Here is a 22,464-nt window from a genome sequence, read left to right on the forward strand (position 1 = left end):
ATCACAGAGCATCCTCCTGAATCTTCCACACTTTGAAAAAATATGCATCAGCCTTTCAGATGTGTGGTGAGGGCAGAAGCATAGTTTCTGAATTGCCACACAATTTTCCAGGAAAAATGATAGGGCACTTAGGATAGCAAAAGAAACAACAACTTGAAAATGATGCTCTCAAAACCTGATGGCAGAAAAGCCTGACAAACTGCAGAGCATGAGCAGTATGACCACCCTTAGATCAGGAGTCATCTGCTGGGGAGCAGAGAGAAGTAAAAGGAGGTTCTTGACAGACCCTATAAACGAACACAATACAGCACATACTCACGTCCCCAAAGTAAAGGGATGTTTCTACCATCATGAATCGAAACCTGGGTAAGTGGCACAAATGTCAGTCAATGAAATTGAGAAAACTCCTTACAGATTCTAAATTTCTGGTGAGCACACACACAAAAAAATACCACATGTATGGAGGTAGGAGAATACATATGAGGATTTATAAAATTGTGTTGGTCTGAGTTCTTGTGACCCTCAGGAATATCCATCAGATACTCATTTAAAATGACAGAGCCCACTCATGAGGAAATAGACTGAAAACAGAAACCAAATTTAACATGGCAAATGAAAAGACAGCCTACTGAATGGGAGAAAATATTTGCAAATGATATAACTGATAAGAGGTTAATACCCCAAGTATATAAACAGCTCATACAACTCAATATTTTAAAAAGTAAACAATCTGATTAAAAAATAGGCAGAAGACCTAAATAGATATTTTTTCCAAAGAAGGTATACAGACGGCCAAGAGGCACATGAGATGTTCAACATCGCCGATCATCAGAGAAATGCAAATCAAAACCACAGTGAGATATCAACTCACATCTGTCAGAATGGCCATCATCCAAACATCTACAAATAACAAACGCTGGCCAGGATGTGGAGAGAAAGGAGCCACTGCACACTATTGGTGAGAATGTAAATTGGTGCAGCCACTATGGAAAACATTATGGAGATTCTTCAAAAAACTAAAAATAGAATCACCACATGATATGGCAATTCCACTCCACTTGGGTATATATCTGAAGAAAATGAAAACACGAATTCAAAAAGATACATGCACCTCAATGCTCACAGCAGCATTATTTACAATAGCCCACATATAGAAGCAACCTAACTGTCCATCAACAGATGAATGGACAATTAAGTGTCACTCTGCCATTAAAAAGAATGAAATTCTGCCATTTGCAACAGCATTGATGGACCTGGAGGGTATTATGCTCGGTGAATTAAGTCAGACAGAGAAAGACAAATACTCTATGTTATCCCTTAAATGTGGAATTTAAAACACAAAACAACCTAATGAATATAACAAAACAAGCAGATTCACAGATACAGAGAACAAACTAGTGGTTACCAGTGGGGAAAGGGAAGAGTTGGGGGCGGGGGGACCTGGGGGTAGGGAATTAAGAGATACAAACTACTATGTATAAAATAAAGAAGCCACAAGGATATATTCCACAGCTCAGAGAAATGTAGCCATTATATGTTGTAATAACATTAAATGAAGTATTATCTACAAAAAATGTTGAACCACTCTGTTGTACACCTGAAACTAATATAATATTTTTGAATCAATACTTCAATAAAAATCATTGAGCATGGCAAGAACATGGGGTCATGGGAAACAGAAGTTTAAGATGGTTGTGGAGGAATAGCAGATACGTAAATTGTTGTTAACAAGAAAATTTAAAACCCCAGGTAAGAGAGAAAAATCTGAAGAAAGTAATTTCAACACAAAAACACATAACTATATAAATAAACTTCATACCCTTTCCAAAACAAACAAAAACAAAAAGAATGTCCTGGGTCTAGGATTTTTTCAGACGGATTCTTTGAAATCTTCATGGATCATACAGTTACAGTGGTCCTAAAACAGTCCCAGAGCATAAAAAAGTAAACCTTAAAAATCCTTCTTCTGAAGTAAATACAACATTGTTACCAAATCCTAACAAACCTTTAATTAAAAATAAAGTTACAAATAAATCTCAAATTTCAATATTAATACAAAAATCTTAATACAGTTTAGCAAACAGCACACAACAGTGAACAAAAAATTACCTCAGGACCCAGTGGGATGCTTTCCAAAACTGCAAATATGATTCAATGAAAGCATCCATTTATTGAATCCATCATATAAATATATCTAAAGAAAAATATCATAGATGTCAAATGGCATTTGAGAAAAAAATCATAGTTCATCCATATTAATAAAATAAGAATAATCAGAAACTTCTAAAATAGATTTAAAAGTAAGTATTAGTGCAAAATCAATATTTTACGTAACTGATACATACTAGAAGCATTTCTTTTAAAGTGAAGAGAAAGAAAAGGATAACTACTATCGCTCCAAATAGTAAACAGATGGTATTACTGTTCTAGAGGCAAGAACCCTAAAATCTAGGTGTCAGGAAGGTTGGTTCCTTTTGAAGTTTGGAGGGAGAATCTGTTCCACACCCCTCTCCTAGACTCTCATGGTTGCTGGCAGTACTTGGCATTCCTTGGTTTGCAGATGCATAAGCCCTCTCTCTGTGTCCATCTTGACATGTGTTCTTCCCTGTGTGTCTGTATCTGTGTGCAAATTTCTCTCTTCTTAAAGAGACACCAATCATTGGCCTTGCAGCCACACTAATGCAGTGTGACTTCATCTTAATCTAACTAATTATATCTGCAAATACTCTGTTTCCATATAAGGTCATATTCTGAGGTTGCAGGTGGATATAAATTCTGGGGACACTATCCAACCCAGGATAGACAGATGGTTGACTGATTGACTGATAAATAACATATTTATGTAATTTTACTAATATCTTAATTAACATAATTATGAATTCTCTGCACCTTTATTTTTTCATCATTTTGGTTTGAAAATACTGCTTGGCAGAAGCCAAAATAAGTAGAGGACCATTCAAGCATGTTTGTGGTTCCCTTGAACCAAACAGAAGCAATATTAGGACAATGTCTAATAGCATCTCTCACCTGCGATGAGTTGGCCATGACCATGGTTAATTGAGTGGTCCATAAAAATGAATGCTTTCATAGCAGCTTTAAACTTGAATTTAAAATTAAATTCACTTTTTAGGTAGAAAATTAGCACATCTGTAACATTTTTAAGAACTTATGACTGTTTGTAACTAGTCTATAAGGAAAAAGTCAAAATCCTACTGCTAGTCTTAACCACGGGAGTCATGATACTTTAGAGTTAAGTAACAGAATGGCCCCCTAACAAAACTAACACACCCACTTCATCAATTCATGTAACTGTCAGGAAGTAGATGTTTGCCCGCACTCAACCCCACCCCCAGCCCCCACGCTGCCAAAGTGGTGCTTCTAGGTTCGTGATTTTTCTACCCTGACATATTCTGTACCTCGTTAATGGCTTCCAGAACTCCAGGCATTACATTCTTTCATAAGACCATCCCAAGTAGGAGGAAAGGAATAAAGTAATCATACTTTTTACTTGCCTTCCTATTTTGTTTCTTACGGGGCATGAATTTTTCAAAGAAACATCTGAACAGATTTCTACTATGTGGCACTGAACAGAAGTGTGTCACGTGTCTATTCCTAAATCAACCGCTGGAAAGAAAAATGAGACTGCTTTGATTTTCTTATAATCAACCTTGATTCACTCCCTGGGAAAGCTTTCATGGCCATCAAATATGGGATTCTGTAAATGAAGAAAGTGAGGATGGCAGGTGTTATGTAGGGAACCCACAGTGTCTCTCATACGAACATGTGGTTATCCATCTAAAATGTTGATTTTAATTTCTCAGAGATCTCAGGGCAAATCGTAATCAATCATGGAGAGAGAAAAATACAAGCGACTACCTTTTTCTGCTCCCCAAACTTTATACATTTACAAAGTTGAAAACTCCATGAACCGAGAAGTTAATATTTCCAAACATGCTTTATGAAAATATTTGAAATCCACTAAAATGTGAACCCTAAAGGTCAGAGATTTCTGCTACTTTTGTCTACTGACGCACCCCAATACCTAGCACTGTGCCTGGCACGTGGTGACTGTTCAAGGAATATTTGCTGATTGTGTTGAATTACTAAGTGGATATATTTACACATGAAAAAATGGAGGGAAAAAAAACCAGTTTAAAATTTGAGAAAAATTCTTGCCATATGAATTTAGTATGGCCTTAATGCGGACATGTGGGAATATTTGAATACATTTTGATTCCTCACTTGTTATGTTTTGGTCTCACATGCACACACAAAAAAACTTCCTCAGAGAAGGATATGACACCTGTGCTGTACCCTTCAAAGCTTCCCCCATAGCATGGTGGACAGACTGAGAGAATATATCCGTGAAGATGCTGAGAATGAAACATCCTTAATATGTACTTGACTTGTTTTTTTTCTCCTTCCCACATATTCTCACTAAGGGGTTCTTTTTATATATTATTTATATCATCCGTGCCATATTTTTAAACCTAGGAGACGGTCTGATACCTCCTATGGGAAAGTTATTAGATCGAGCATAGGGTTTTAGAATTTGTAAAGTAGCGAAAGACCTCAGACATCAATTAAGAAAAAAAAAAGTATGATTTTGAAATCAGTCTGCTAGTTCAAGGCCTGCTCATTTGTTGAGGAACTAGAAACATTTATCCTGGGCTTTCTGATGGGTAATGGAAACGTAAAATTCTGTGAAAGTTTCATTTTGCATACGGGGAATTAAAAATCGCAAGCAAAAACTGTGGCTGCCGTTCTGTCCACATTTTCATGCTGTTGCTGCTGCTATGTGACTATTTCGATCACTACTAATTTATAGACAATTAAGAAATGATTTAATTTTTTTAAATAAAAAATGATCCATCAGCAGGTTGGCATCTCCATGGGGAATATACGCTGTGACACAAAAAGTGAGTATAAAAAGAGACAAAAAAATGAGTGATGGAGCCAAACAGTTGAGGGAGCAATTCGGGAATCCAGCAATCTGTTTTAAAACTGACAAAGAACATGTCTCTGAGTTTGTTTTCTGGGAAATATGTTCAACCGGAGCAATGTAAACAAGAATTAAATAACATTGGCAAGCGCTGATACAGGAGGCATCTTGAAGTTGTAGTTGGACTGAGTGTAGGTATAAGAGAAATCCTTACGCTACCACTTTCAGAACAACATGGAGTTTTTAAGTGAGGAAAGGTCTGCGGAAAAAAAAAAAACGGAGCTTCGAGCCAGAACGCCGAGTGCCTGATAGTACAGAAAAGCGGCAGGTGAAGTTAACACCAAATCCACAGCACCTATTACAGATTAGGGGGGAAATTTCACGTTTTCTGCCTCATTAAATTTGAGTACCCTGAAATTTAGTCCACCTATTAATTTTGTTACACTAAAAAAGTGATTTTCAGACTTAAGATCTACCATACGAGTTTGAGTTTGTTATTTTCTGCCTGTGCTGCCTAGCGGGGTAGCTGCAAACCACAGGTGGCACTTACATTTAAATTCCTTAAAATTAAATAAAATTTAAAATTCAAGGATGGAGTTATACTGGCAGTATTTTAAGCGCCAAACGGTCACCTATGGCTCACGGTTGCCACATTATTGGGCAGGACAGATACAGAAGACATTTTCACAATCACAGGAAGTTCTGTCGGGAGGCTCTGCACGAAAATAACAAGTTACGCTAAGACATGAGCAGTGCTGCGTTTAAATCTCTAAGTCAAATATTTTAAACCCATTTCTGTAGGGATCTTAGGGTGAGGATAATATTCTTTGATTAAGTCATACACTTCCTTTTCTAATAAATAAGAACCACTTGGACCATTTTATATGTAGTGTATTACCAGTTCACTCTTCTCTCTGAATATACGTTCATTTCTTCCCCTCGTATTACACCATGTGGGTTCACGAAGAGATTTATTGTCATATACTTGGATCCAAACTTCAATTCGCTGACCAAACAGTTTCACCCTCCCCACTTCCCTCCAAGTCTTACTTTCTCCATGAACCGACCACATCTAAGCTGGGCACCTGGCACTTGGGGTCTTCAGCAGCCTTTGTCTGATGCTCTTCCCGCCTCTTCTGCTCTCATCCTCTAGGAGTGGAGGTTCATTCCTATTTTTGTACAGAAATCATTCACTTCAGCCAAACTGCTATCCTCTTTAACAGCCTCATCCTGATCTCTCTCTTTTTTTTTTTTTTTTTTTTGTAAACAGCAAATAACTCTGCTTCTGGGCACAGCACATAGAAGTAAATCAATTCTATCATTAAATATTATTGAATATCAACTGTATATAAGGCACCTGTAATGTACTCCATCTCAATGCTTGAGAAAACTATAAAATCCTAAGAATTAACGTTTCCAATTAAATATTCCCCAGCCCGATGCACATACTAAATTCCCTCATCCAAACTCCAATGGTAAATACTATAAATACACCTAATTTTATGTCATTGCATATTGTTCCATATGATATCTGAATTCTTGACAGGTCACATGTTATTTTCAAAGGTTTACTCTAATACTTTAAGAGGCTGCAACCAAGTTTTATCTACCTTTGTGTCCAGGGTGGCTCTTCACATGGTATCTTGTAACCAATCACTTGCTTTGGTCAATAAATTTCTTTCATTGTTGACAGAGTAGGGTTTGATTTACCATGAACGTATTTCAATTCTACCAAGCAACAAAAATTCCTTTGATGTTTAATCACAAGCTGTGGCAATACTTAGACATGGGAAAATACTTATATAGGATTTTCTTGGGCCAGAAATGCTCATATCTTTGCCCAACCAAACAGTAGAAGTGTTGGCTGATTCATGAGCAGTTCACCTCTGATCTCAGCAGTGTCTGCTGCTCATTTCCCTGTATCTCAGCACCATCAGTTTACTGAGGTTCTGGTAGCTCAGCCAGCTATTAAATGAACGATGCTCATTAGTTTGATTATGGAGAGAGCACTAGTTCAAACTTCACTAAGCGACCCTGCTGAGTTCTTACATAATCTCTGGAGAATGGTGGCACGAGTAAAGGGAAACTAGAAATTTTCTTACAAACATTCCACTCCCTAAAAAGATCATTTCCTCTCTTCCAATCCTGTCCTTGAGCTAAGGGAACAAATACACCAAGGGTGAGGGGAGGGGTAGGCTGACTGTCACTACAGTCAACTCTCTAACAGAAGTATGTCAATAGGCCTCACTTGGCGTGAGAATGTAGCAGGCAGAACTCTAAGATGGCTCCCAGGGTGTTGAGCCTTGATTAGGTCACGCTACATGGCAAAAGGGATTTTGCAGAGGTAACAGAGTCTGCTTAATTGACCTTAAGACATAGAGGTTATCCAGGTAGATTTAATCTACCCCCATGAGCCTTTTAAAAGCAGAGTATTCTCTGGCTGGTCACAGAAGAGAAGGTCAGGGAGATGTGAAGTATGAGGGATTGATGGGACAGAGATTCTTCCACTGCTGAGGAGACCAGGATCTGAAAACAGCCTGCTGCAGCTGAGAGCACCCCCAGCGAGGTATCAGGACTTCAGCCCTGCAGATGCCTGTAACTGAAGCGTGCCAACACTCTGAGCAGGCTTCAGAGCAGATGCTTCCTCACATCTGAGAGCTTCCGATAAATCCCAGCCTGACCAACACCTTGATTTTGATCTTCTGAACTCCTAAGCAGAGAAACTAGAAGACTACTGAGACCTTTGACCTACAAAAGTGTGAGCTAATAAAATGAGTATTGTTTAAAGCCACTAAGTTTGTGGTAATTTGCCATTCAGCAGTAGAAAATATATTATTTAGATACATTAATACTACTACCATTACTACCACTACTGCCACTGCTGCCAATACCATTACCACCACTACTATTACTACTACATACTATGAATAGCAAACACATATTTTGCTTCTTTAATGCCAGTTGCCCTTCTAAACACTTCACGTTGATCAATGCTTACAACAACAGATAGAAAAGGTACTATTACTTTTTTCAAATATAGATGAAGAAACTGAGGTACATGAATATTAAGTAATGCACCAAAATCACAAAAGTAGTAAGTGGTAGAGCTGGTCTTAAAACTCAGGCAGCCCGACTACACATGTCATGCTCTAAATCACACATCGTATTCACATATTTTTTACAATGATATTGTGTCTACTCACATCATATTTATTTAAGATTATTTGCACCCAGTTTATTATCTCTTTTAATTATAAACTCCTAGATGTTTGGTTGCTGCCCTGACTGAATTCATTCATTTGTAAATATGCGCCCAGTGATCTGACTGCTAATATGCAGAAAGCATAACAGGCCTCAAAGCATCAAAGATAAAATGTTAAACAAAACCAACAAAGATAACACTCTGGTTAAATTTAAAGTCTAATAAAGGAAAGAAACCAATGTAAATAAGTGGATGCTGCAGGATACAGTTTTGAGAATGACGAAGTAGCTAGCTCAGGATACCAAATCAACTTCTTTTCACCCATCACCCACTGAAATAAGTGTTTTGTTGTTGTTTTGTTTTTTCTTTTCTTAAATTTTGTTTGTTGTAATTGCTGTTTTACCTTTGATTGCTCAGTGTTGCATTCATAGCAGCTAGAAGCCGACTTGGAATACAGGACAGTAAGTAAATATTTTCAAGACTAAATCTATGAATGTATAGACACATGAAATGCCTCTCACTCCACTGGTTAGGTAACAAATAGCATTTCTGTATGCCCTATGTTCACTGAAAAGACATATATTTGTAGATTAGAAATAATGATCTTAATATCAAAGTGATCTTGACATTGTCTCTTCTGGATAGCTTATAAAAGATTGCAAATTACCAGTACGTCTTCTGTAAGTTTAAGTGAGCACCAGATAAACTGAAATATCATAAAGAAAGTATTAAAGAGGAAGAGAAAGACAGAGAGAGAGGAAGGAAAGAAGGGAGAGAAGAAAAAATGAGGAAAGAAAAAAGAGAAAGGCTAGACAGAGAAAAGCTATAGAAGTAAATAGTCAAATCAGAGAAGAACAAACCTTTACTAGGTAAGCAAAGATGAGAGGCCACGTTAAAATCTGGAGGGCTTACTGTATCCGGGGCACAAAACATTGAAGAAGGAAGTTTGTCACAGGCAGATACATTTTGCATGATTAGGAGAAATCAGCTGAACATATAATGGCCTTATGGACTAGCGTGAAAGACCCTAATCCAGAGGTACCTAAACCATAGAGTTAGTTGTCTGCATCTCCTAATTTTTGTCATGGGACTTACGCTGAGTAAGAGGAGAAAAGGGAATCTGGGAGGTTAGGATGGAAAATAGAAAAAGATCCTGAGCATCGCAGTGCATATGCCCCACAGCCTTGCTGGAGGAAGTGGCCTGAAACCACCCGTGAGATACTGTAAATCCTCAGGGAATTGATAACAATTAAAGTCCTAATTGAGTCTGACCTACTTCAAATTCCTATTAGAAGGAGGAAATGAACAAATCCTCACCCTTGCTGCCTGAAAGTGAAAAGAACAAATCCTTTCTGAAGGAAAATTATCATCTACTTCAGTCCCTCCTGTTCTTTGAATGCAAATTTCCAGTACAAAATACAGACAGTAAGTTGTGCAAAGAAGCTGGAAAATGTTACCCATAATCAAAAGAATACCATAGGTGATCAGCTAGAGCAGATCTTCAAATGGCTCATGTTGAATTTAGAAAACAAGGACTCTCAATTAACTACTTAAATATATTAAATGGTTTAAATGAAAGGATGGATAAATGTGGATAGAAATATGAAGTAATAAAGCAGAAAAATGATACTGGGAACCACATTTCTAGGACTGAAAAATAGAATGATTATGAGGAAGAATTAACTGGGTGAAATTAATAACAGAAATAAGAAAGAATAGGCAAGGTCAGACTGAGAACAAGCCAATGGAAATTGCCCAGACTGAGCACAGAAGAATAGAAGGAGGAGAAGGAGGAGGAGGAGGAGAAGGAGGAGGAAGAAGAAGAAGAAAACAGTATCAGAGACAGACACCTGTGGGTAAAGTTTTAATGGTCAAACACCCATGTGACTGGTACTGAAGGACAGAAATGAAACAAGAAAATTGTGAAAACATAATGGCCAAGAATTCCCCAAACTGATGAAAGATATCAGCAGCTCCAAGAAGCTCAGCAAATTTCAAGCAGAATAATTACAAAGAAAACCACATTTAAGGACTTCATAGTCAAATTGCTGAAAACCACAAAGACATAATTATTTCAAACTATACAAAGAGTATTTCAGTAATCCCTCAGTATCTCTGGGGAATTCATTCCAGGATCCACTAGAGATACCCAAAACCACAGATGCTCAGGTCCCATAATTGGCCCTCTGTGTCCACGGTTCCACATCTGTGGATTCAACGAACCACAGATCGTGTAATAGTCTATTTATTGAAGAATCTGCGTGTAAGTGGACCAGTACAGTTCAAACCCATTCTGTTCAAGGGTCAACTGTACATGCAAGGGACAGCAGTAAAAAATAAAGCTGACTCCTCCTCAGAAACACTGCAAGCAAGACAGTAGTCTTTAAAAATAAGAAAGGAAAATAAACAAAATTATACTGTATAGCACAGAGAAATATATACAAGATCTTATGGTAGCTCACAGAGAAAAAAATGTGACAATGAATATATATATATATATGTTCATATATAACTGAAAAATTGTGCTCTACACTGGAATTTGACATAACATTGTAAAATGATTATAACTTAATAAAAAATGTTAAAAAAAAAAAAAGAAAAAAATTACCTTAGATTTAATTATCAAGTAAAAGTAATTCTACAATATTAAAGATGGAAGATATTCTCAGACAAACTAAAGTTGAGCAGACTCGTGGTACAAGAAATAGTAATGAATGATTTTTTTAGTTTATGGCAAATGATCTCTTGATGGAAGACTGAATCTGTAAGAAAAAAATATGAAGAGCCAATAAAGGGAAAAACAGGTTAAATATGAGACACCAGTATAAACGCTTTCTATTAAAGACCATTGAAATTTTGAAGCAAATATAATTAATATGGATGGTGGGTGCTTAACCACAATTTTAGAAGTAAAAAATAAATAAATAAATAATAGCATGAGGAGCTGAGTTGTAAATGAGAGTATACTTAATGAAAGTTCCTGGCATTCTTCCTGAAGTGATGTGAACATAATTCAAAGTGGACTAAGATGAATTAATAACTTTCTTAAATCTCTAGATTGGCCACAAGAATATAAATTAAAAGGTATACTGAAGAGGTCAGAAGAAGAAATTATAACACTGAAAAAAAATGGCTTAATCTAAAGAAAGCTAAAGAGAATAACAACAAAAAAGATGAAACACATAATACATAAACAATACACTAGAAGTATACTAGGAAACAAACCTTACCAGTAATTTCATTAAATGTAAAGGTACTTAAAAGCTTTAATTAAAAGGCAAAGATGTAAACCAAATAAAATATAAAAAAAAAAAAAAAACCACGGTCAAACACTCAAATAAACAAAGCACAGGTCCTAGTGCAAGAAGGATCATTCATAAAGATACAAGGACACAGATAGAGTGAAAGTAAGCAAATGGCACATTATGCATTATCTTAGTAGTAACCATAAGAAAGCTGGTGTGGTTATATTAGTAATCACATGAACAGGTGAACAGAATATGTTCTGTTGATAAAAGGAGCAAGTAGTCAAGCTGATACATTATAAATATGCATACACCTGCAATGTATGTAAGTCCATGCCTCACCAAAGAAGATACAGAGATGGCAAATAAGCATATGAAGAGATGTTGCACATCCTTTCTCATCAGGGGACTGTAAATTAAAACTATTATTCAGATTACTTTTTTCTTAAAAAAGAGATTTAGTACTTTATGTCTGTCATGAAATTGGTACATTTCATCAATTTCTTAAAAAAAATTATGGGTATATTTTTAAATTTATCTTCCCAAAGACTTTAGTGTCTGTCGTGATACCAATTACTGCATTCTGGATATTGGTAATTTTTATTTCCTTTCTTTTTCTTGATTAGTATGGACAGAGTTGTATCAATTTTGTTGCTCTTTTAAACAAAAATATTTTTGGTTTCATTTATTTTTCTCTACTGGTTTTGTTTTCAATTTTTAAATTTATGCTCCAATGTTTATTATTTTCTGTCTTCTCCTTGATTTACATTTAATTCACTCTTTTTAAAAATGCATTTCTCTTTTTTAGTACAAACTTACATATTGATTCAAGACCTGTCTTCTTTCTGATATAAACATTTAGTGAAATAAATTTTGCCCTCATCCCTGCTTTAGCTGCATCTCACAAATTTTGATATATTTTCATTCAGTTCAAAATATTTTCTAGTGTTTCCTGGGACGTCCTCTTGGGCCCATATGTTATTTACAGATACGTTTAATGTTCTATTTGGGAACTTTAAAGGTTTCTTTCTATTGTTGATTCCCAGTTAAATTATGGTCAGAATATAAACTTTGATTGACATCAATTTGTTTTTAATTTGCTGAGATGACTGTATGGCCTATTATATGATTGACTTTGGTGAATGTTTTGTGTGCCTCTGAAAAGAACATGTATTCAACTGTTGTTTGGCTAAATGTTTCAAAATGCCACGTAGTTAGAAGTCAGTTGATAGTATTACTGAAGTCTATTTTATTCTTGATTTTATGTCTACTTTTTCTATCAATTGCAGATAAAGGAGTGCTAACATTTTCAATATTGTTGCAAATTTGTTTACCTGCTCTTCTTACTTGTATTAGCAATTAGACCATACATTTTATGAACTTCGCTGATATAGTTTGAACCGAGGTCTACCATTTTGTTGTTTTCTTTTTGTTGCTCCCCCATCATTCCCCTTTCATTCCTTCTTTTCGGACTATTTTAATTTATTATTCCAAATTTAATATACCTATTGACTTTTTGCTGTATGTTTCTGTATTTTCTTTTTAGTTGTTACTCTAAGGATTACACTATACACACCTAACTTACAGTCTATATAGAGGTATCCTTTACCACTTCAAAGAAAATGTAGACACTGTATCGTCATATCAATCACTTTACCCTCTCCGTTTAGTTTTAGTTTTCTTACGTATTTTATACCTTGAGGCCCTCCAGCAAATGCTATTATTTTTTGCTTCAATAGTCATACATGTTTTAAAGAATTTAAGAAGATAAAGAGTCTTTTGTATGTATCCAGTCTTTTACATTTATGACGAATTGCTCTTCTTTCATTCATAAAAATCCAGGTTTTCTTCTGGTATCTTTTTCCTTCAGCCTGAAGAACTTTATTTAACATGTACTGTGAAGCAGGCATCCAGTAGTGACAAATTCTCTTAGTTTTCCTTCATCTAAGACTGCCTCTATTTTCCCTTCATTCCTGAAGTTTACATTCACTTGATATAGAATGTGTTGACTTTTTTCTTTCAGCAATTTAAAGATATTGCCCTATTGTCCACCATCTTTTACAGTTTTTGATGTAAAGTCCTTATTTACATACTCATTATCCCTGTGTGTAACATTTTTTCCTCTGGATGGTAAAAGGTCTTTTTCTTCACCTTTGGTTTTCTGATGTTTTGATTTGATATATCTTGGTGTGATTTTGAGTTTATCCTCTTAGGGGTTTGCTGAGTTTCTGGAATCTGTAATGTTATGTCTTATACTAATTTGGGAATTTTTTTCAATCACTGTTTCTTCAAATATTTTTCTGCACCAATCTCTTTGCTCCTCTCCTTCTGGGGCTCAAATGACACAAATGTTGGATCTTTTGATATTATCCCACAGACCCTCATGGCTTGTTTAACGTTTTTCAATTTATTCTCTGTTCCTCAGATTGGATACTTTCTATTGATTTATCTTTCTCTGTCACCTTCGTTCTGCTTTTGAACCCCTTGGTTATATTATGTTTCATATATTGTTTCAGCTCTAAAATTTCCATTTTGTTTCCTGTGTAATATCTATCTTTTCTGCTTTTATCTTTCCATTTATTTCAAGCGTGTTCAGCTTTACCTTATAAAGCATAGTTACAACAGCTACTTTAAAGTATTTATCTGATAATTCAAACATCTGGATCATCATTGGGAGCTGAGTTTTCCTCTAAGAAAATTAGATTTAATTCATTGATTAGATTTATTTGATTAGCCAGATGTTCCTGCTTCTTTGTATGTTAAGTGGTTCTGGATTATACCTTGGCAATTTTAAATATATTGTGAGAACCTGGGGTTGCTGATATATTTTTTGAAGCATGTTGATTTGTTCAGTCTAGCAGGCGATTAATTCATTTGGCTTCAGATCACAATTAATGGGGGCAGTGATTCCAATGTTAGTTCAGTTTTCAAAGCCATTGCTGCCTGGGTTCACAATACACATATGCCACTCCAGGGTTAGCCTGAGTTCTCTTCTCATAATCTTTGTGATGTTTCTTATGTTTTTCTTTCCTGTATGGACAGCTCCTATGTGAACCTGGGACTGTGTTAGGTCATACACAGCGAGAGGATTCTCTTCTCCAGCTCTCTTCAGTCAGGGATTTCCCCAGACTCTGCAGGTACCAGAGACTCATTTTCATGGTTTATGAGTTAAATGTTTTTATTTTTGTTTGACTTGTTTTCGCATTTTCACCAGCTGGGAGAGAAAAGACGAAAAATAAATAAAACAAGGAATCCTGTCAGACCATCCAGCTCATAGGGGCTCTTTTCCCAGCCCTCTAACCAGAAAGAGGAAATTTTCTTAATTTTTTTGTTGTCTATGCTTGACTTACAGTTTGTTATGTGGGCCAACCTAAGGCAAAACCAAAAAATACAGGAGAAAAAGGCAAATAAAGAGGAAACTCCCCACAGTACAGTTCATTCTTCAAATTTCGATTTTTATCCCACCATTCTTTACTCTTCAGTGTCCTCATATAGTTGCTTTGGAAAATTGCCCCAAATTTGCAGTTGAGGTCAGTGGAAGAGATGGATATGTAGTGAGCTGGTCCACCTTAGCCAGTGCTGAAGTGCTCGCCTGAGTTGTAGATTCTAGTCATTGTATTCATATCTGGAGGTTCTATTTGGGGTTGTTTCAATTTTACTACGTACTCTTTATACTTTCAACGTCCCATCAGATAACGTTAAAGTTTGTCACCTACTGTTAAAAGAGAGGACAAACTCAGTTTGCTAAAAGATCCAATGTTTTAAGTCTATGTGGGTCAAATGCTACTACCTCCTTGTTATCACTGGTTCCAGCTCATGTTCAGATTATTTCCCTGTGTCCATATTCAACCTCCTAATAGTCTTTGCTTGAAAATGGTATTTCAGCAATTGGAATAAAGTCAAATGAAGTTCAGGGTTTAACGGTCACTGGCACATCTGCTTCACGTGTAACTATGTAACCAATCCATGTGAAGGTACTCTGAGGAAGGCTCTTGTTTTTTCTTCACTTTTGTTTTTCATTTTTCTTCCATTCTTCATTCTATTCTATATAGAGTCACAGCAGCATTTATTGCAGTTCTGCGCAGTTGAGTCTGGAATGTGGAAAACAAGTCTAAAGCAGGTTTGCCATTACCCCAAAAGGTGTAACATTCCGGGTTTTCATATGAAAGCGGGGAAGGTCTTCCAGAACAACACCTACCGTATTTGGATAATAGGCTGTGATGGTTTCCCACTGGCTCTCAAATGTGCGTTGTGCAGATAGATGTGTTCAGAATGAAAGTGACTTCTCTTTTCGTTATTCCGCCTACCTCTCTGATTAACTTTTGAGCCAAAACCCAGCCTGCATGTTTCTTGCTTTCCTTTTGGATCTTCAATATGTGTTTGTTAATCCAGCATCTTAATTATTTATAGTGAGATGTTTGGTTTAAAAACTAGCTGTCCACTAAAGTAAGCTGAAACTCTGTCAGCCAAGACACTTTAGGGGCACATTTAATGTATTAGAAGACTCAACGCTCATCAATAACCATCAACTGTAGGAAGTGGCCCTCTGTTAGGGGGTAACATAATTATTTAGTAATTCATTCATACTCAAGAAAACGTCTTTCTTCACCACACAAACTATTTTGACTTAGCAAAAAATACAATGTGAGAAAGTTATGCCACAGGGCTTTGTATCTCCTAGACAATTGTGAGTATGTAAAATCTAATGCCTCTGAAAGTATATGCCAAAAATAGGTTTTCATTTTTTTCCAGCTTTGAAATGCTCTCTTTATTCACATTTCTCAATGATAATTTAATATTCAGTTTAAAGTATAATTTGCTAATAAGCACTAAAGTCAAGACTACAATTGTTAGTGAGCTCTATTACTGAGGACATATTAAATCAAGGGAGAAGGGAAACAAATTAATGAATCTAATTGTTCTCCACTCAGGCAGTGTTCCGAGGTTAACAAATCACGCAAGATTTACACAGAGACTGAAAAAAAAGTGGCTCTTAGAGTTGTCACAAATATGACGTTGTGTGACATTGGAAGAACCCAGGGGCCACTTTCAATTAGTAGAAGACCTCTTCATATCTCTTCATCTAATAGATTCTCAGTTTTCAGTTCTGTCAACAGACTCTGATGCTATGCTTCTAACTGTATGGCTTAAAATCTTTACTAATGCCCACACTCATTTATTACAAGCTTTATTAAGATTAACAAACACATTCCCAAATGGTCTCCAGTTTAGTTGCCGTTAATTAACAAGATTAACTAAAGGGCATATTAGAAAATAAAGACTGTGCTAAATTCCATAACCAGAGAGAATGAGAGCTTACTTGACTTCAAAAAGACTGTAAGTTGCAAAGTACCAAAAAATTGATGGTCATGACATAGTAAGTTAGATACTAAAAATTATTAAAGTTAATTTTAACTGGCTAGTTTGTTTTCTTTCATTCCATTTTTGTTTTAATTGGGCATTCAATAATTATCCTTTCTTATTGTTTAGGATCAGTATTTGGAGTCAGTCTTACTTTTTTTTTTTCCCTTAACAGAGGCACTGGGGATTGAATCCAGGACCTTGTGCACACCAAGCCCATGTTCTAGCACTGAGCTATACCCCCTAACCCCTAAGGTTTATTTTGGAATAAAAAAAAATACTTCAATAATCTATTTCATACAAATTTTTTAAATCCCTGGTTGGTTAGAGCTGACATATATTAATATTAATAAATAATTTATAAATGGGTGAATGATTCTACTATCCTTAAAAGCAGAATTCAACTCCTCACTTATTATTTTACTATGTGTGCAGTAAAGTGCACCAGGTAAATATAAAGTTCATGGATAGAAAGAAAGGCATACGGAGTATAGGGAGCAATTCCAGGCAAGATATACAAACATTTGGAAAGTTAAATATTAAATTTATTATGCCACAGACATTTCAGTATGTGACAGATTACTTTTAATTAATATTTTATATTTTATGTAGTCTTTAATTATTCAAGAATTCATAATATTATTTCAAGTAAAGTTACGAATATGTTATCATTAAATAAACCAAATCATTTTAAAGCTTTATTCTGAAGCATGAATAAAATATTTTTTTCTGAAACTATGGTCATTTGACGTATCGATCTTACTCATGGTCATTATTTATAGCTTCTCAACATTTAATTAAATCCACATCAATTTTATGTACAATCATGGATTTGAAAAAGAAAAAAAAAGAGGAGGTTAGAGATTCTTCTGTCAGAGTCTAAAAATAGTTCCAACTTCTATATGCTTTTAAAGTTGCTCAATAAACCTGGACTCTTCATTGACCCATTTATTACTTCATTCATTTAGAAACCAGTTTTTGAGATTCTTAATGTATAAATCACAAATCCAGCAGCTGTAGATAAAAGGTAACTAAGATACAGTCCTAGCCTATAGTTCAGAAGTAAAAAGGTGTAAAACAAGACAACTGGAAGTCCAAGAGCTGAAGCTGGAGAAGAGACTGCATGAGCTGTCTTAATTCAGAGAGCAAATAATGAGGATTTTAACTCAGGAATGAAAAGAAAAAATGAAACTCTTCTTCCACCTGAATCATAATATGAGTAATTTCAAACATGTAGCAGAATTGGGGCTTTCAGAGAATAACTGGGACACCCTAATGGCTCATATGAATAAAACCTGAAATGTAAGAATGAGGAGGGAGAGATGAAAAAAGGGAGAATGCATATCAATAAAGAGCCCATCAATGGATTATTACTCAATAATTAAATAATAACGAAATTCTGTCATTTGCAGCAAAGTGGATGGATGTCGAGAAAATTACTGCATAGTGAAGTAAGTCAGATAGAGAAAGTCAAATACTGTATGATATCACTTATATGTGGAATCTAAAAAATAGTACAAATAAACGTATGTGCAAAATAGAAACAGACTCACAGATACAGGAAAAAAAAAACAACTAGTGGTTACCAAAGGGGAGAGAGAAGGGAGTAGGGACAAATTAGGGGTATAGGATGGAGATACAAACTACTATGTATAAAATAGGTAAGAAACAAGGATATATTCTAGCACAGGGAATTATAGCTACTATTTTGCAACAACTTTTAATGGAGTATAATCTGTAAAAATGCTGAATTACTATGCTGTACACCTGAAATTAATATTGTAAGTCAACTAGACTTCAAATAAAAAAATAAATATAGAGAGAGCCCGTCAGTGGAGGAGAACTGCCATACTAGATAGGAACTTATTTCTTCTCGAGAAGCAGAGAGAAGAAAAAAAAGAAGTCCCTTTAAGTATTCCTGGATAGGAGGATACCTTACTCTGAATATGGAAGTAAAAATATAAGCCAATGAATTTCATGACTAGGGTGATACAGAGATGGGAGAAAAAAAACACGGGGACAGGAATCTAGCAACAAAGAAAAAATTGTACTAAAAAGGGATATATAATCATCTCAGTTATACCTTTTTGAAAAGTTATATTGATATATGTAGTGTTTTTACCTTTTTTGTTTTGTATTAAATATTTTTATGATATCTTTTACCTAGTCTCTCATTTCCTAAAGCTCAATGAACCCGTGGTAACAAATAGCTAATAGGCAATTTGTATGTATGTGACTTACTGTTCATATGTGTGTGTATGTTTATTTAAATATTTAATTTTTAATTAATCTATTATTTTAATTATTAATACTGGGAATAAAATCAGGTCTCCTCCTCCAAAAAAAGTCTATATGTTCAAATATGAAATTTGGGTCTGAAAATCTCAATGATTTAGTGTTTTTCCTATTCTCAGATGCATACATTCAATAATTCTACAATGACTTATACTGAATACTTGCCAAGTTCAATGCTAGGAACACAGAGCTGAAAACACATCTTTTAACCACATGTTAAACAGATATGAAAAGTCAAATGAAATATCATAATCCTTCTTAGATTGGTTACCGCAGAGATAACCTCAGGTTTTTAACCACTCAAGGAATGAAAGCCTGTGTTTTCACTGAACCAAAGTGAAACAGGGCCATGTCTCACCACCACAACGTGTCCTCGTTCATCGATGTGAATTAAAACCTCCCTTGTTGCAAACAGACATTTTGAAATTCACAGAGTCTATGTGGATAAGCATTTAATATGGAAGTTCTGGAACAGATGTGTGTCTAATTGCTTCCATAAAACGGAGTGTTTTTATCCTGCCACTGAGGAAAACAGGAGATATCCTTCAGCAAAGGGCACCAGCTGAAAAATAATAAAAGAAGCTTTAAGCACTTATCCTGTGATTGGTGGCTGTCTTACCCCCTCAGACTTCATAAAGTTCAGATTTACTAGAGCAAAATATAAAAAAGAAGTTCAGCCATTACATGTCTAGTTGAAAATTAAATGTATAAATCTTTGAAAACAAATTTTGGTTCCGGAGACAGATTTTTCTTACTTTTGGTTATATTTCTTCTATTTTCTTTTTCAAAACAATTTTTTTTTGCTTGACTTCAGTAAGGAAAGAGGAAGGCTGCAGTACTTCATTATGAAAGCTGTTCTCATTTATTCATTCCATGTACAATACACGTGTGGCAGGCACTAATCTAACTACAGAGGACAGTCGTGAACAAAGAAAAATGTTCTTCCTTCAATCACTCGCTTACCTGCTTACTACCTAGCGAGAAAGATACCCCCATCAGTCAAGCAGTGAGCTAGAGGGGTCAAATGTTTGCTTCTTTTGTTTGGAGATCATTTCTACTGACTCTTCTTAGCAAAATGATTACAACCAGTTATGTGGTAGGGTTGCTTTGGCTGATGTGAATATTTTATCTTGCAAGTCTGCCTGATTTTATTTGTTTTTGACACCCAAAATTGAAGAATCCAGGAAACTGTTAAAAATATTATGAAATATTATAAGCTCCATCAAGTCCTCGACTATGATCACCCTCCTATGAACTATGTAGGTAGTCAGAAGCTGGAAGAAGAGATCACGGGTAGGCATTTTCATGGTAAAAAGGAAAAAGCAAGAACTTATCCTAAGGTCTCAGACATAGTGGACTACTCTGTACCTAGACATCTGTTTCTGGGTCATATTTATCCACCCTGCTAAGGGCAGGACCTATGTATATTTCCTTCACCTTTACATTTCCAGAATTTATCACAAGGACCAGTCTGTACACCAGACACAATAAACTTGTGTTGACTAAGTGATGGACTAATCTCTTTTCAAAGTAGTCCGTGTAGTACGTTGCCATCACTGTGCTCACCCTGAAGACACTTGCTGTTTTTGAGCAAAACTTTCCTTTGGTAATGTAACTCTTGGGGATCCACCACTCCCCTATCCAATGAGGCTGTAAAACCAGTACTCTGCCTCCTTATGTACAGGATGAGGCAAACAGAGAGTAAGGCTATTCAGTCACCATTCCCTCTGCATTCAGAGAAGTTCAGCTTTGGGTTTGATGGTTTCTGACATGGTGGAAGATCACTAGACCTAGTGCCATTCAAAGTGTGGTCTGCAGGGCTGTCCCTGGTCTATGAATTGTTTATTTTGGGTCCATGAGATTAGAAAAATACAGAAATGGAGAATACGTTTTTACATGATTTGTATGCTAATTTTCAGAGTAGTTTTTTATAAAGAGAGGAGAAGATCTCTTTCTAAGATGGCAGTTATTAAAGAGCCAGCGGTCAAGGGTTGCATTGCCACCGTGTGGAGACAGTTTATCTGTCACTGTGTCAGTGCACAGGAAAGCAGGAGGGGGCGGGAGGTGGGGAGACAGAGGAGGAGAGAGAGAGGCTGGATGTTACAGTCTGAACCTCTAGACTTCTTTCAAATTGTCTAAGGATCCTAAGAGCTTATTCAGTCCAGCAAAGCAGCAAAGCTGATCATGTTTCCTCTTCATGAGAAAAGAATCTCATCAGCCCACTTGACTGCTTCTACAGCAGAACTTTCTAACTTCCAACTAACTGGGCTAAATCTACCTGTGCTGCCTCATACCCATTCACTTTAACCTTTTGGAGTAATAGCTGTCTCCTAAATAGGCCTTGTATTTTAAGTCTCTAAAGTATTCCACCCCGCCATTGTCTACTGCATTCTTTTTACTTTTTCCTGCCTACTTTTCCTTTCCTGACACTTTCCTTCCCCAGGATACTTAATTTATTTTCATTTATGTTTAATTTTTCATTGAAGTGTAGTTGATTTACAATGTTAGTTTCAAGTATACAGCAAAGCAATTCAGTTTTGCAAATACATGTGTATACATACACACACACATGCGCGCGCGCACGTGTATTTTCAGATTATTTTCCAGTAGAGCTTATTACAAGAAATTGACTACAGTTCCCTGTGCTAGACAGTAGGTCCTTGTTGCTTATCTATTTTATGCATAGTAGTGTACACTATGTTACACTAGTGCCATCTGTTAATTCCAAACTCTTAACTTACCTCTCCTCCTCTGGTAACCGTACTTCGTTTTCTATGTCTGTGGTCCCCACTATACTTCGGATCAATTTGCCTATAAGAATTCTGGGAAAACGATAGCCCTGGTATGTAAAAATATGCAGGCATTGCAGTTAAATGATAGGGCAGAGTCACCCTGGATTAGGTCTTACCTTGCATTCTGCACAGCTATCAATGACTAAACTCTGTCAACTTTAACTCCTAAATATTTCTCAAATGTATCCATGCATCTTCTGCACATTTACTACTCTCTTATTCATCCTTCCTAATTTTTAACGTGAGCTCTTTTAAGCCATTACCTAGCCCGAAACTTTTCTCCTTGTCTTCGGGCTTGTAACCCTAAATCCTCCTTCTACGGAGTGGCATTCCAAAACCTCCAATGGGGCAGCTACAGAACACTGCTGTGCCAACTGAGAACCTCAGCCCTCGGTGCAGCTGGATGGGGTTTGTGGGCAGGAGAGGGGCTGAGGCAAGCAGGCAGCCTCTTCCCTTTGTCCAGGGTGCTGTATGAATTTTATTACTCTTAATATGCTCCATGATGGAAACAACATTTGGAACAACGGCAAGAGACAGTGTAGGTTTTCACTAATGGACTTTGCATGGTAAGATCTACATGTTAACAATTCAAAGTTTTTAGTGAGACATATATGAGCCTTCTGTGAT

Source organism: Camelus ferus, chromosome 10 (assembly GCF_009834535.1).
Source record: "Camelus ferus isolate YT-003-E chromosome 10, BCGSAC_Cfer_1.0, whole genome shotgun sequence".
Classification (NCBI taxonomy): Eukaryota; Metazoa; Chordata; class Mammalia; order Artiodactyla; family Camelidae; genus Camelus; species Camelus ferus.